Source organism: Numida meleagris, chromosome 1, assembly GCF_002078875.1.
Source record: "Numida meleagris isolate 19003 breed g44 Domestic line chromosome 1, NumMel1.0, whole genome shotgun sequence".
NCBI classification, from domain to species: domain Eukaryota; kingdom Metazoa; phylum Chordata; class Aves; order Galliformes; family Numididae; genus Numida; species Numida meleagris.
In genome coordinates, this window is record NC_034409.1 from 63,861,432 (window position 1) to 63,877,559 (window position 16,128).

General features: G+C 37.8%; 1 protein-coding gene across 2 annotated transcripts in view; it reads right to left on the reverse strand.

The window, feature by feature from the left end:
• The window catches only part of EPS8 (epidermal growth factor receptor pathway substrate 8), a 134,021-nt gene that overhangs the window by 105,019 nt on the left and 12,874 nt on the right, over nt 1-16,128 (reverse strand). The window contains exon 2 of one of the 2 annotated variants that reach the window (XM_021390703.1): nt 7,904-7,957. The exons of the other annotated variant lie outside the window; for it this stretch is intronic. The gene's annotated coding sequence lies outside the window, so the exon portion shown is untranslated. The remainder of the gene's footprint in view (nt 1-7,903; nt 7,958-16,128) is intronic. 2 annotated transcript variants of the gene reach the window in all.

The window sequence follows — 16,128 nt, forward strand, 5'->3', positions numbered from 1 at the left end:
AATATAAGCACACGAAATACATTGTTCTCCATGCACCTCTAGGCAGTAAGAGAAAGTAGCTTAATAATACATTAGTAAAAATGTTAAACAAAAGTGAAGGTGACATTTCACTATGAAAGTCACATACAATTCCTCAGTTACCTGATAAAGTCCTTTATTCCCTACTTTTATAGCTCTTTCCCTGTAACATCAACAGTCACGCAAGCCATATTTACATGACAATTTCTATAATGAGATACAACCACTTCTAAGAAGTGATATTTTATAAATAGCCTTTACTGTCCTGCAATTTATAGTTATCATTTCTATTGTTTGGTATTTTTCATCAGCAGGTCTCAAATAGTGTTTAGAAGATTTAATTGTATTGCTCATCTGAATTTGCAGATGGGGCTTACAAAGTGAAAGCACAATTATATGAGGCAGAATTTATCCAGGAAACAGGAACTGTGATACTTAAGCTCAGAAAGAAACCAAGAGATAATTTAAAGCAAGGTATCTACAAAGAATAGTGCCTTTGCCAAGATACTGTTTGTATTGGTTTTGTAAAGAGGGGACAGAATGTTCTCTTCTAAAGAACCACAAAATAAACTTCCTGAACCAATGTGAGCTTTATTTTTGCTTTTTTTTAACCCAACTAAGTGTGGCTTAGCCAGATTTGCTTCATAAAAGAAAACAATTCAATTAATTTGGTATAGCCTTGTCCAGAAAAGCACTAACACACTCCTGAAAGTGAGTAGAACTGGCTACCTGAACAGATCTGGAACCACAGCTTCATTCTGAAATTAATAACAGCCTGGAAGAAGGGTTTTCGGTCCATTATTTTTTATTTTATTTAACGATTTCTTCATAGCATTCCAAGCAGATGTAATCACCTCAATTTTTTTTTAATGCCATTATCTTGACGCACTCTAGAAAGGTTTGAGAGAGCGGAGATAAGAGACATAGCACACTGAGATTGCACTGGAAAAAGAACCTGAAGTCATTACACACTTTATTGTTGTTGTTATAGGAATTTGTTCCTAAGTCAGCCGCATTCTCCTTTAGAAAAATAATAATAATAACTTTAATTCAGCTTTTACGTCTTTTTACCTTTCAGGAGCTGATTTAGTCCACAGGAAAAAGCTTATTTGCAAGACAAAGAGAAAAGCGTCACTGGTACGGTCAAAAGAGACAACTTGTTTAGTCTGATATTTTACAAAGTCTACTTAGCAATAGTAATTGATTTAATAATAATAATAATATAATGATCTGAACTCTCTCCCCTAGATAAGGACACTGAGCCCCAAAGTAATGAATAAATAAATAAATAAAAATCACCGATGTGTAACTCTACGATTGTTCTGTTTACACACAGCATTTGTGAAAGTTTCTTGACTAACAGAAACCCTCATTTCACAAAATTTACAAAGTGAAACTACTTCTAGAGCCACTGTGAGTACGTTTTTACCCACCAGTGTACCACAGCCATTATTTGGTCACATTTGCCAGACAAATGTCCATCTCTTCTCAGAGCCTCATGGAGTTAAAATGATGGATCACTTTATTTCAAACAGGTAGAATACCAAAAGAGCTGGAAGCCTACACCAGGCTTGGGTATTTAAAGAAGTCAGAAACTTATTAAAGGATTCTACACAAAAATATCATTTCAAAATGCTGTCCTAATCCCACTTGTAGCTGTCATCCTAAATAGAACAATAAATTACCCCCTGAATTGATAAGGAGATGTCAGCAGAAGAGGTGTTTTCACAATAAAGGGGGAACATCTCATGGAAGGAAAACAGAATGACACAGAAAATCTCATTTTACTTATATTAATACCATTTCCTAAATCTGAGTCAGATTTCTAAAAATTGTCCATCCTCATTGGTGCAGAAGTTCAAAATTGCTTTAGTTTTGTATTATTTTCATTGCTCTTCGAATTCTTCAATGTTCCTTATTTTGGCTGTACATTAATGACAAACTTGGTTTATTAACAGCACAATGATAAACAATTTCAGTGACTATTTACTTGTCACTATTTCCTCATCTACTTTTGCCTTTATGCCAGAGTCAACTTCTGGCAGGGTGAACAGTGAAATCTTTTTTACTTTTTAGTTCCTTATGCCACATCGCTGGAGCTTCAAGCTTTGCAAATATCAGGTTTATTCACTAGAAAACCAATCACTGGCATGTTTATTCTGTTTTATTTTAAAATAAGAAAAAAATATATATTAGTCTCAGGTTTTCTAAAAGTAATTTTCATATATACAACTTCTAAACTTGAGTATGTTTACCTTAAACTGGCAGATATATTCATACACAGAATCCTAGTCTCCCAAACAGGATGGCATATCTTGATAGCATTCCTAAAATGATTTGGTTTTTTTACGTGAAGAAATATTAATACTAGAAGACTCAGCTTAAGTAAAAAGACAGTTGGTCTTAAAATTCAATAGATGCAAGCTTTCTTGTTAACTCTACAATGGAAATAGTTGACTTTAGATATATGCATACACTAAACAAAAAAACCTCAGAGAAATATATTTTTTCAGGAAGATTAATGGTGTTTGAAGAAAATAATCTATGGACTTTAAAAGGATGTGCATACAAGGTTATCGCAGTGGGGAACATACACATGGATGACAGTAGTTTGAGGAAAAGTTCCCTGCCCGCTCCAGGAAAGGAAGCGCCCTTAAAAACTGCATCCTGTATCTTAGGCAAGGGCTGACACAGTTTAAAGGATGTGTAGGAGGCATTACACATTGTACTGGAAGAAGCAATAAGAAATGTAATTTGGTGGTGTTTTTTTTTTTTTCTGGAAAGGAGCAGGGGGAGTGAGAATGGGAAAGTGTCTTTCTGGTTGCTATGAAGGCTGCTCAGAGCAGAGTGCTTAGCCCTACACTCTAGATTACCATGGTCAATGTAAATTGGAGAGCATTTCAACTACTGATTGCTAGATATTGCCTTGTGGCAGAAACACTCATGATATCCCTGTTGACCATGCAGAAAGGTTGCATTCTCTAGCACATCCCAAAAACATTTCTTTTCCTTTCACCCTACCTAGTTCTTTATATCTTCTGTATATCAAGGAAAGCACAAAAATTGTGCAGCCTTTTGAAATCACTTGTGCAAGAAAAAGCACACAGGTTTCCACATCAATACACCCATCGAATTTTACCACGCTCTGGCCACTAGAGTAATAAATGTTATTTTAAGTACAGACTGTTGTAATGGATCAGTTTCAGTGCCAATAAGTTTATCTTTGTAGCAGAGGATCAGGGTGAGGTTTCCCCATCATAACGTAATCCAAAGCTGGTTCCAAGCCGTATCAAAACTTACAATCATGAAATTTTTATCCCAAGAGGAGATAGAGCACACCACACACATGACCTCTGAATCACCTAAAACTTTTATCAAGTTCATGTAACTTTTTTTCTTACTCAAGCACTTCGGTTTATACTGCATACACTCCAAAAAAAACCAGATGCTTTTTATCAGCACGTCCTTTCCTTCTTCTGGGAGTCACATACAGACACACCATCAAAACAACTAGATGCTGAGATTTTCAGCTCAACGCCTCATTTTCTCAAATTCTATTTCTTACTTATGCCTTTAAACTTCTACCTATTTGCCATCACTGATGTTAGAGCTCATCTGTTCCACTGTGATCAAAGCATTACACCATAAGCAATGTTTTCCAGACCCTTCTGATATTACCCATCAAGGTAATAAAGTCTCTACTCTTAAGTCAAAGCAATCTGTTATACGACTCAAAATCTTTTTTATTTCTACTCCATTGCTGGTATTAACCACAGCCTTTGAACTCATTATTATCTTCTGTGGGACCACTACTTTCAGAATTATTGGCTTATCAGAATGCAATGTGCTTTACTGTTACAAGTCAATTAATCCTAAAAATGAATGTAATTATGAAAAGGAAGGTTTGTAATAGCTTACATTAGTCCAATAGTAAAGCTGAAATTAAAAAGTGCAAACCAGTTTCCAGGCCAACTATCACACCTAAAAAAAAAAAAAAAGCAACACATGCTTCTGACAAAAGAAGACTCCAAAATCTAAAGTCTGCCTAGTCTGCAACACGGACAAGGTGGCAATTTTCTTGGGGCCATTAGTCCTTTAAAAGAAACCACCACAGCACCTCTAATAGAATGTAACTATTAATTCCTATAAAAAAAAAACAAACATATTCAAGCAACAAAACAGCTTTTTATAGAACTTATTGCTACTTCATTACTATTGCTGTTAGTGCCATTGCACTAGTATGCATCACCAGGTGCAACCCTGAGCAGCACCCTGGCCATGCCAGAGATCTCAGTACTCTGGGAGGCAGGGATTTCTCGAGACTTTGGGATAAACAGTCTTCTCAGATCCTGCAAAATAATAAGAAATATGATGGTTCTTTTGTTGTAAAATGAGCTCTGCTGGCTCTATTTCATGTAGGTGATGACTGGTACTACCAATGGCCAAGTATTCAGAAGGTACCCTATTACAGAATACAGTAAACTAACATTCCTTTAATCCATTTGCACCCAACTCCTCCTAAACTGAGCCAGGAATTAGCTCTCTAAAAGGTCCCGCTTCTTAAAAAAAAAAAAATGAAAAAAGAATAAAGACCACTACTTACCTCTTATAAATGTTTCCTTGCTAATGTTTCTTTTATTGAAGCCTACTAAAAGGTAACGGTCTAAGTAATGTCTTGCAGTACTATCCTACTCGCTAAGGGAGTGCAAAAAGGGTATCTTCATATTTAAACACTTAAAGTATTACCTTCCAGCTTTTTCAAGCATCTTTCTTCCTCTGCTTTATAATTCAAGAACAAGAGAGTTTGTTCTTAATCTAGTCCTTGCTTCTTTTTGACCTTCTTATAACTACTTGTCTGTATTTTTTCTTGTCTCAATGCTAAGAAGCTGATTCTGCAGTATGGCACATTTAATTATATTAAGAACTCTGACTGACATTCGTGTTGGGCCAAGAGCAGGATTTACATCACAAACAAACAAAAAAAAGCAATCCTGGACTGATTATAAGCACAAACTTGCAGAAAACTCAACTTCCCTGCACAAGAAAACATAAATAAATCACCAGGCTTATACGGACTCAGCTGTAATAACCCCTCTACCCCTTATATTTCCAAACTATTGTTGCCAGTAATTTTGACCAGCCACCCAACTTGACAAATTCAGAGCCACGCAGCCAGAATAAGGAGCTATATGATCAAAAGGGGTCTTCTGCGCTTTTCATCCAGAAGCAAAACATTAGAAAGCTACACAAAAGCTAGCTCACCAACTTTCCTGAGAATGCCTAAAATTTTGTCTTGCCAATACCAACAAAGTATTTTAATTATGCTTATTTTTCTTCACTTTATAAAGTATTACAAACGCTTAACATACTACAATACAAAAACTCTGAACAAACGGTTCCTAATACACTGTTTCCCCATTTTAATCTTACTACCAGAATTCCACTGGGAAAAGAACAGATAAATAAAAGCAGAAATCCATCATTTAAAACAATACAAAACAACTAATCATCTTATGCATTCAAACCCAATTTTAGACTTGCAATTGTAACCATAAAATATAATTTCCACAGTACTGGATCAAAAAACTAAACTAAATTAGTAAAAAAATAATTTAAAAAAATGTAGACAAAATAGTGTTTGCTACAGGCCAAGAGACATTATGCCCAAACTTTGCATGGAGAGTTAAATTTGAGGCCAAAATACAAAACTAAAAGTGGGAGCTGATAATGGAAAGACAAGTACCACAACATGAATCTTAAACAAATATATTACTCAGCTTGGAACAAAAGCAGAACATTACTGCTGCACTTAGAGCAGGTTTGGTTCAACTCCATAAAGCCCCTAGCACAAGCGTTTTCATTTCTTCTTCATCACCTCTCTCCCATTTCGCAGAACAGAAACCTGCAAATGTGTCACGTGGAGAAGGGCAACACTGACCAGTCTAACTGGAAGCCAATATTTGTCAGCTGTTTGCAGATGTGGTGAGGTGAGAACCTCTAGCAGTCTCTGCAAGACATCAGGTAACCCACTGCATTATTTACGTAGCCAAAGCAATGTTGTCTGTCCGTTCCTTCAAAACAATTTGTGCACCATTATTAGAACTTAAGAATAGATCCTGGCTGTGACCACAGACTCCCTGTTTGACAGGAAGAAATAAAGATGAAATAAAAGGATGCTCACGGGAGATGCACAGGGAAAAGAGGAAAGAAAAACCTTTCAATGCCTCATAATCCTACCCAGGAGGAAACTTTATCACTTTATAGGAGTTGCCAGTGTGGTACCACACCACAAGAAAGCCAAAGGTGAAGCAGATACTTCAGGTCACCCACAAGGGACACAGAGCTATGAAATACCTAAGTTGTGTCAGTGGAATATGCCAAGCATAAATTGCACAAAAGCTTTCTGTAAATTGTTTTACAACTAGAGGAATGAAGAAATTGACCAAAGGAAGAAATAAATTATGGCCTGTAACTTGAATGTTTAAAAGAAAGATTGAAGTTAATATTGTCTTTCACAGCTTTAAAGCACTGAAATCTAATTTAAGGCATTGTTGATTATCTCAGCTATGTATCTGTGCATAAATTTCATTATGAGACACAAAGAGATACACAAAATCACCAAGCGTGACTTTCAGAACCAGAAGTATAGAGATGCCTTGTTGGAGTGAAAGAGGGCAATATCAGCCTGCTGAAGACAAACATTTCAAGAAAGCTTCCATTGCATTTAAATCAAAAGAGCAATCTTCCTCAGAACTAATCAATAGATCTAAAGATGTTAATCTGGCATCTGTTTTATTAAAAGGCAGACACCCTCGGGAGATTCTGCAAGGTCCCACATCTGAGTGTTCTTAGTGCAGGAATTTAACAGAAGCGTTAAGTCAACTTAAGAATGCACACATAAAATAAAAACATAAAAAAGCTTACGTAAAAAAGCCACCATCTTTATCACTTTTAACTTTGACCACTTCTAGCATATGGAAATGTCCACTATTAATTTTGTCTCTAATATTAACATGACTATTAATGTTACCAATTTGACTCAAACAATTTATATTAGTATGACAAGATAGCTTATTAAATGAGCTTTCAACCTGCTGATCTGAAAAACACTCTTCCCATGAAGACAAAAGCACAGTAGTCAGTGTATTATTGAAAGTCTAGCACTGATCTAAAATGATTAAATTAAAATGTATTTTCAGAAAAATAAATATAAAACATATCCACATTTCACCTGGAAAAAGAAATGATCTGCTCATATAATGATCCTTCAAATCTTTAAACTCTATAATATTTTCTTTTTTTCTTTTGGTTCCTTCCTCCTTAAATTTAATTAAGATTAATTTACTGGCTTTCCAGGAATTGGACAAATGTAAGTACTATATTAAGCTGAAAATTCAATCTTTGATTAAAGGGCTCAGGTAACTCTGTGGGGACCCTCAAGTCCTTAAGAAAGTTAATCCTCATGTAAGCATTGCAGGTTCAAATTCTGGGCCCTTCAGAAAGAGCACACTAAGCTCTTTCCAATCCAAAAGGAAACAAAGATGCGGCAGTTTCTAAATCTCTGCAAAGAATTAGCAGAATAATATCTAAATGTACAGTGAAAAGAGTCTTTCTCTTGAAAGTCATAAACGCATCTTTCTACATAACAGATGACTGTGTTAACCAGAGCACCACTTATTCTATTACACTAAATATTGCCTCAGGACCTCAACCAACCATGAGATGACAAGGCTACATGCCAATTCATTAAGTTATTTCAGAAAAATGACGCTCAGGCCAGTATTTCTAAGCTCTAAATTGTACTTTATAGGAAATTAATGTAGAGACAGAATGACTTTGAGTACAGCAGCACAACGAAGATAAAGTACTCGGTCTGTACACATACCTTCTTCCATGTGAGACTAATGTAGCTATTCTGCTGAGGGATGACACATTCCACCTACAGATGAAAAAGGCGTAAGTACTTGTCTATGATAGCTTTAAGTTTTATCATGTATATTATTCATAAATTAACCTGTCGGATACTTTCTTAGCTTTGAGATCAGGCCAAGGACTTTGCGAGATTCACTGATCTATCCTTGTGAAAGTAGTGTCTAATATACTCCACAGGCTGCAAAGGAAACAATATTAGAACAAATTCTCTCAGGAAAACTAGGCAGGAAGATGCTGTATTTACAGAAATGGGAGTTTAAGTCACTTGGTTCACTTTTTTAGCACTCATTATTTATACGAATATTTGCAATGGTGTGATGGCTGCTGAGCTGTAGTGGTGTCCACATGTAGCTGGGAGTTCAAATACACAGGTCCTCCTTGCTCCTACAGCAAGTAGAAGCAGCACGGAGAACCTTCATCCCCAAAATTCAACTGGTTTACATGAAACTGCCAGAAATGACAACTGCTTTCAGAACCACATACAGTGGGCACAGATGATTTCAAAAAAGAAATGCTCATTATAGAGCTGCAAAAGTGCAGCAACAATAGGAAAATGAGAATATTATGTTTAATCACCTGTTTTCCTGAGGGAAGTAAAAATGTTTTGCATACAAGACCTACTCAGAGACATAATAATACAATAATTCCCAGCACTAAAAACATAGCACATTTTTCAGCCTTATTATTTTCTAGGTGCTTATGTTTTGTTTGTACTACAGCTGCACAATGCCGATACAACAAAGAGTCTGTCAACCTTAAAAATCATATTTGAAAGTTCCAGTGAAACATGATTGTGCGTTACTCAGGTTACATGTGGATTCTTCCTGACAGTGTGAAAGATGACAGTTCTCTAGCCAGGCAAGAAAATAATAGCTTCTGCATGTATTGATGCTCAGACAGTTCCTATAATCTAACTTTAGAATGGCACATTGCTTTTTTACAAACCTGCAAATCCTTTGTGATTGTGGAGTACTATTTTCACTACGAATCTCCTTGCAAAACCAGGCATGAAAACTCCATTCCTCTGCCACAGTGTACATAGAACTCTGAGCCCATTCTATGAAACACAGCTGAACACAAACACTGGAACATAGCAGGAGACACTGGACCTCTCTGCTTAGTTTGTACCCAAAAGAGCAAGAAAAAAATTGAAGTGTCTGCACTTCTTATTTTCCCCTTTGCAGGCTCTTAAAAAACTCATGTCTTCATGATGCTCCAAGTTAAGCAAGGTTGCAGAACAAATAGAGAGTTGGGCAAACGTTTCCAGCTACATTTGCATGAAGGAAGGGAAATATCAGCAGCTTTACATAGTTATTCTCAATCAGTGTCCTGAGGGTATAAAATATACCTGTTCTACCTTACTGAATAGTTATTTGCATTCCAGTTAAGACTGAGATGCAAAGCATCAACAGATTTCTAACTATAACCTTGTAAAATATTACCTCACTCTCAAACAACAAATATCATAAAAGAAAGTAAGAACTCCAGACATTCACAAGAACTCCCTCCCCTTACCTCCAGGAAAGGCAGAAAGCCGAGTACTAGCACCGTATTTTGAGATATTCATCAATTTTAAGAGAGAATAATTTACCTACAGCTTCCAAGTTGGTAAGAGAGTTGGTTTGCAAACATGTCTCAGCATAATGCCTCAAGTCACCACCCTAAATTTTTTTTATATCTCTAGCCTTGAGCAACATCAGCTTGTTTACTAAAACTAGCTCAAACAAAAATCCACAACTAAACAAAAATTAAACCCCCAGAACTGCAGAGGAATATTCTCCAAGGACAAAGAAGAACTGTCAGTGTTAGCTGATTTTCCAGTGTGCTTCAAAAAAAAAAAAAAAGAAAGAAAGAAAAAATTAAAAAAAAAAAAAGAAGAAAGGAAAAAATAAAATAAAATAAAGTAAAATAAAATAAAATAAAATAATCACCTCAAGATATCTGGCATGTGGAAGATACAGAGTTCTCCTCTCCCAGCATTAGGAAAAGGGCTTCCTACATACCAGAAAGCCATGGAAAGCCCATCACAAGCAGAACCCAAAGGAAGTTTGTGCCCAAGAAAGATCCATCTGCTCTTTATTTTTACCCGAAAGGCACCACAGCCACTATTCAATGCTGCACATAAACTGATGAAAAGTAGGCAATGGGAAGCTACCAGCTGGAATATTTAATGGGTAAATATTTACAGATGTTGCAACAAACCTAGCAAAAATAATTACATATCTTACAAAAGTTAAAAATAGGAAGTTACCGGGATCTGCCTACGCTAAGAAAGACAAATAATTTTGGCATTATCGGTTAGGCTGGCGAATTTGCACACAAAGTACACCTACAACCAACAGCCGAGATTGCTGTCCCTCACAGCCCTCCTTCTTTCTCACCCAAACATATCCCACAACACAAGAGCCCCTCTACAAACAGCTCACATATGGTGCTAAACCCCTCAGCCAGAATGTTTTAAAAAGAAAGAAAGAAAAAAGCACCAGAGTAATTTGATGCAGCTGCAAGCTCAGAGAGGCACCCAGCCCATCATCTGTGATCAGGCCTGTGCTCCGCTCTGCTGAGCACTCAGGGCACTGACATGGTTGGCCCACAGCCCTACCACAGAGTGAAGGCAAAAACATCACCAAAGTAAGAGAGAACTTCTTACACAGAAGAAGAATGAGCTGCCATCAGATTCTTGCACGTGGGAGATGCCTGCAACTTAAAAATGAAGCCTCTTTTGATAAAAGCTTTGCAAAAGAGCATAGAAATGAAAGAGGAGGGAACTAATCTCACTAACACAAAAGTATATACACAATGGTTCCTAACAGTTCCAACCCATCAGGGTTTCCTCCTTTCCTTTAAGAGCACAGGCAGTCCTTTTACTTGTTCTCAGCACAGGAACAGGGTGATCATGACCTGCTTGAGCTGCTCTGGACAAGGCCCAGGCTCTGAGGCCTGGCCTCTGAGATGCTGCAAAGCACAGGCACAGTCGGGCACAGGATGGCAGCTGGAATCTCTTCCATGTGCTCGAAAAGCACCAGGGCAGCACCCCTGGTTCTTCACACAACACAGGGCGAGGATGAAAGCATGTACTAACGGAATACAACACAGCAAAGGGATATTCTTCTTAATACACCCTAAATGGTGTTTTATGGGAGCTCAGAGACTTACCACATTTTGTGAGGACTAGAAAATTATATGAAATATGCACACCTAACTCAAGTCCCAAATGGGATGTGTAGTGTCCAGTTACCATAGCAACTTTCTTTTCAAGCTCCAGGACAAACTGAGTTTCCGATTCTCTGTACAAATGCAGTTGTGAGAACAGAACAGATAAGATAACTACTGCTACAGCCTCATTTCAAGTACCTAAAATAAAATAAAATAAAATGATTACATTTAAGATTGCACACTTTTTTTTTTTTTTTTTATCCTGAAGGTCAAAATAAAGCACTTGTGCACAACAGATATTCAAAAGTGTCATAAAGGTCATCTAGGAGAACAAGATGGTCCCCATGAGCTAAGAATTTTACATATAGCACATATCTATTAGGCAAAAACACATGTTTTTAGAATGCTATTTCATAGATTCATGGAATGGCTTGGGTTGGAAGGGACCTTAAAAATCACTGAGCTCCAACACCCTGCAATGGGCAGGGCTGCCACCCACCAGATCAGGCTGTCTCTTATGTAGCATAAAAGTTGTAAAAATCTGTAATGTATAATGCAAAACCTCAAAGGCAGTTCAGGTAAGCTCCCTCTTTAAGATCAGGTCACTAACTCTTAAAGGAAACAACTATTTGGAAGAGATCTTTCATTCGCTAGCTACCATTATTGCTTTAGTAAGGAAATACTGCAGTTTTTATCTGAGACAAAGTCTCAGTGCTGTGTTACAGAAACAAATTTTGCTTACTTGAAGTAGTATACTTTTCCCAATCCTGACTGCAGACTACTTGCTACGATGAAAACTTTCTTCTTTACAAGTGTTTCTGTGAATGACCACCTCAGTTATTTATACTGTGGTTTTTAGAAATTCCTCATATGATTTTCAACCGATTCACCATCTACTTTTAATTAATGTTCAGGTCTGATTTTGTTACTTGTTCAGGAGCATCCTCATTTTACTAATGGATGAAAATTGATACTATTCCTTTAAATATAGTTGCAGTACTGAATTGTAGCAGCTGTTAAAAAAAAAATAGCTGGCAAAATTTCCCTTCCTTTGGGATAAATGGGAATAAAATGCATCTAGTTATCATCATAGAGAAAAAAATTCGATGTTCCTGTAAGCTGTGAGTCACTGAGTTATTTGGTCTTGTTTTTAATATATTTTAAAGGAATCTTAACAACTTTTTTTTCCTTTTCTTCAGGAAGTCTTAGGGTTGCAAAATTTCCTTTTCCTCCCAATAGTATTTATTATCTGGCAGGGGAGGAAAGGCTCTCCAAATGAATGCATCATAGGCTAGCAAAACTGTAATCTTACTTAAAAAAGGCTGATAGTTAAACAGATAGCCACAAGTTGCCTGTTACAGAAAAATAAATGGGTTATTGAGATGCAATATTGAAGGGAAGTCTAAGGTAAATCTGTTAGCAGCACCTAGTTTGTCCCAATCATCACCACCATCTTAACAGTTACCTTGGCATCGTTTATCAGCCATCAGTTTCAGACAAGTTCATTGCATTTCTGCTGCAGCTGGAACTCTACTTATGGAAAAAGGAAAATGTCAAACCAAGATTTCGTTATAACTATTACTTAAGTTCTATTTACTGAGTAAGTAAACATTTCAGAGTGTATGTTCTCTCCAGGTCACAGAGATCACAGAATCACAAAAATGCAGGGGTTGGAAGGGACCTCAAGAGATCATCGAGTCCATCCCCCCTGCAAAGCAGGCTCACTACAGCAGGCTGCACAGGTAGGCATCCAGGTGGGTCTTGAATTCATCTCCAGCGAAGGAGACTCCACAACCTCTCAGGGCAGCCTGTTCCAGTGCTCTGTCACCCTCACTGTGAAGAAGTTTCTTCCTTGGTGTGGAACATCCTATGCTCAAGTTTATGGCCATTTCCCCTTGTCCTGTCCCCACAGACAGCTGAAAAGAATCTGGCCTCGTCCCTTTGACTCCCACACTTAAGATATTTCTATACATTAAGATCCCCTCTCAGCATTCTTTTCTCCAGGCTGAAAGACCCAGGTCACTCAGACATTCCTCATAAGAGAGATGCAACAGGCCCTTTATCATCTTCATGGCCCTCTGATGGACTCTTTCCTGGAAATCCCTGTCTTTTTTGTACTGGGGAGCCCAGAACTGGACACAGTACTCCAGGTGAGGCCTGATCAGGGCAGAGTAGAGGGGGAGGATCACCTCCCTTGATCTGCTGGCCACGCTCCTTTTAATGCATCCCAGGATCCCACTGGCCTTCTTGGCCACCAGAGCACACTGCTGGCTCATGGCCAACCTGTCATCCACCAGGACCCCCAGGTCCCTCTCTGCAGAGCTCCTCTCCAGCAGATGATGTTAACCAGTGATGTAACAGTGATGGCAGCATCAGAATTAAGACTCAGCTACAACTTGGTGAGAGGAAAGAAGAGAAAAAAGAAAGAAAAAAAATATAAAAATCACACTTTGTCAGGTTTGTTTCAAGAACACCAGTTGTTCATTTTAGCACACCACAGTCCCAAACAGTGAAGGTGCTGTCAGTCAAAATGCTTCAACTACAAACATGCTCCAGGCTTGTATTTAGGGAAAGAAGTGCCTAAATAGGTGAAAATAATCTCTGCTCAGGGAATATATTTAGACATATTAGAGTGGAAGAATAATGAATAAATTAAAACATGGTTTTGCCTTGTGAGAAGAGCAGTGGCAGTGCTGTACAAGGGGCTGGTTACAGCCCCAGTTGGCCAGAAAGTCCTTCTGCTCTTTTGGCTCATGGCCCGTTTAGACGAAAAAAAGCAATCGTGCCAGCAGAGCTTGTGTGTCCTGAGCACTTCAGATCCTTTCAAGATCGATGGGGAGTCAGGGTCACCATTCTACAAGTCTGTATTTTTAAAAATCTCTTTGTGTGCCGTCAGTGTGTGCACAGACTCTCAAAAGTCACTACAGATGCACAATATTCAGTCAGAGTTTTGCATCTGCCCTCTTAAAGGTCTCATTTCTCAAATGCTTTTTTTTTTCCCTCCACAAAATGAGTATTTCCAACTGAATTCTCCCTTTTAGAACAAGACTTAGTGTCTTCCATGGTGTAATCTACAGCTGATGCACTGAATTATTGTATTAAACTCTTGTATTCAATATTCAAATACAGCATTTTCTTCAACTGGTCAAAATCACACAACCTTCTCTTAGCGAGCTGCACGCAAACCACCCAACATCCCCTTGAGCTGCAGTGCAGTTCCATCCCCAAGTGACCACTAAGCTCTTGTGCCTATAGTAACCCCTTCCTTTACTCTTGGGAACAAAATTTGAATTTTAATGCTAATGTGTACAGTTTCCTCCTTGTTAGACGAACCGGCATACCCATTCACAACACTAATAAGTTGAAATGAGTAGTGACAGTTTCCAGTCATGCAGAAACATAGGCAGACTCAGATGTCATTCTCAAAATGGTGGCTGACTTCTGAGACAGCATCACAGTCCAATTGCCAACAAAGATATCTAATTTTTAAATGACTCAGGGCAGATCGAAGAGCCTGATACCAATAGGACTAGTAGGGATAAGAAGAAAAAGTATATTTCACACATTAGCAAACACATTAGAATCCCCCAAAAGAGAAAGCGGTCTTAGTTTTGAACAAAAGTACTTGCCTTCATGAGGAAAAGCAACTTACTGTTAATTCAAGATAAAATCACACTACTGGAGGTGAGCCAGTTCATTGTTTTCACAAGACTTAGCAGACTGAACTCAAGATGACAGAGGAATCCCAGGGCTTTGCAGAAGAGGGACAAAAGCCATCAGCTCTGGTTTCCTGAGTGGCAGCACTGATGTTCCCCACTCCACACCTCTGCTTGCTACCACTGTCAACAGTCCCTCCTGATATCATGGCTGGGGAATTAACTTTCTAGGATATTGGGACAATAGTTACATTTTTCACTATTTGGTAGCTAACCACATCCATTTTCACTCAGTGCAAAACATCCGGATAAAATATATAGAAACAAATATAAATATATAGAAGCAAAAACCATTTCTTCTGCTCCATCTATACAGTAGACGTTATGGAAAGCAAGAAAATACTCTGCCTACAGAGTTATGTACCTCCCATTTAACTGCTAGCTTTTACAGGGGTAACTCTAGATGGAGAAAGAATTGAGTGGAAACAAATTTAAGTGCTTCTTGATATGAGACACTGAGGACTCTCCTAACTCTCAACAGTAATGTACTGCTTATTCCCCAATCAACAACTGCAGTTTCTTAATCCTCACACCGCTCACCAAATCTAGTACACCTACATCTACAGTGCAATACTGCAATTGTGACAGCTGATTTTTTAGCCTAGCAAACAGCTGGAAACTGTGATAGATGGAAATGGAAAAGAGATAAGAGTTTGCAAGAAATGGATAGCATAGCATAGCTTGTGGCAGTACTGAATAGTAACATTGAGAATACCACTGAGAACACACATATTTCATTAATTAGCTTTTCAGAAATTTGAAGTAGCCAACCTTACATACAAATGATCTCAGCCCTTTTTAATAAAATAATCAGCCCCAAAACAGAGAGGTTAATCCTCATGTTTACTTCATCAGGACACAGGAAGTGCCCAAAATATGTTATTTGTTGATTAACACTCATATCAATCTCTGAATTTCCACCTCTCCTCCAAAATCTACAGCTGAACAGAGTAAAATAAGAATCAGCCTATGAGAACCAGTGTATTACAGCACTTTCAGCCTCTCTTCACTGTACAGTCTGAAGATGGTAAGCATTTTAAGACTTCTTTATAGTTTATACTACAGTGACATACCAATGAGATGGAATACTGCCTGAGGACTGCAGAAGAACATCAAAGATTATTAAAGAGAGAAAAGGGAGATCATTAGGTAGTTTTAGATCCTCTCTCTCAAACTCTCATCTCAGATAAACACAGTTTTTCTTTATTTGATTTTGTGTCTGGAGTTAGACATTGCCCAGCCCTGTTCTCATGAAAGCATGATGCTCATTTAAAATAAAACACAACTTCAAACAAAAGTCACTGCC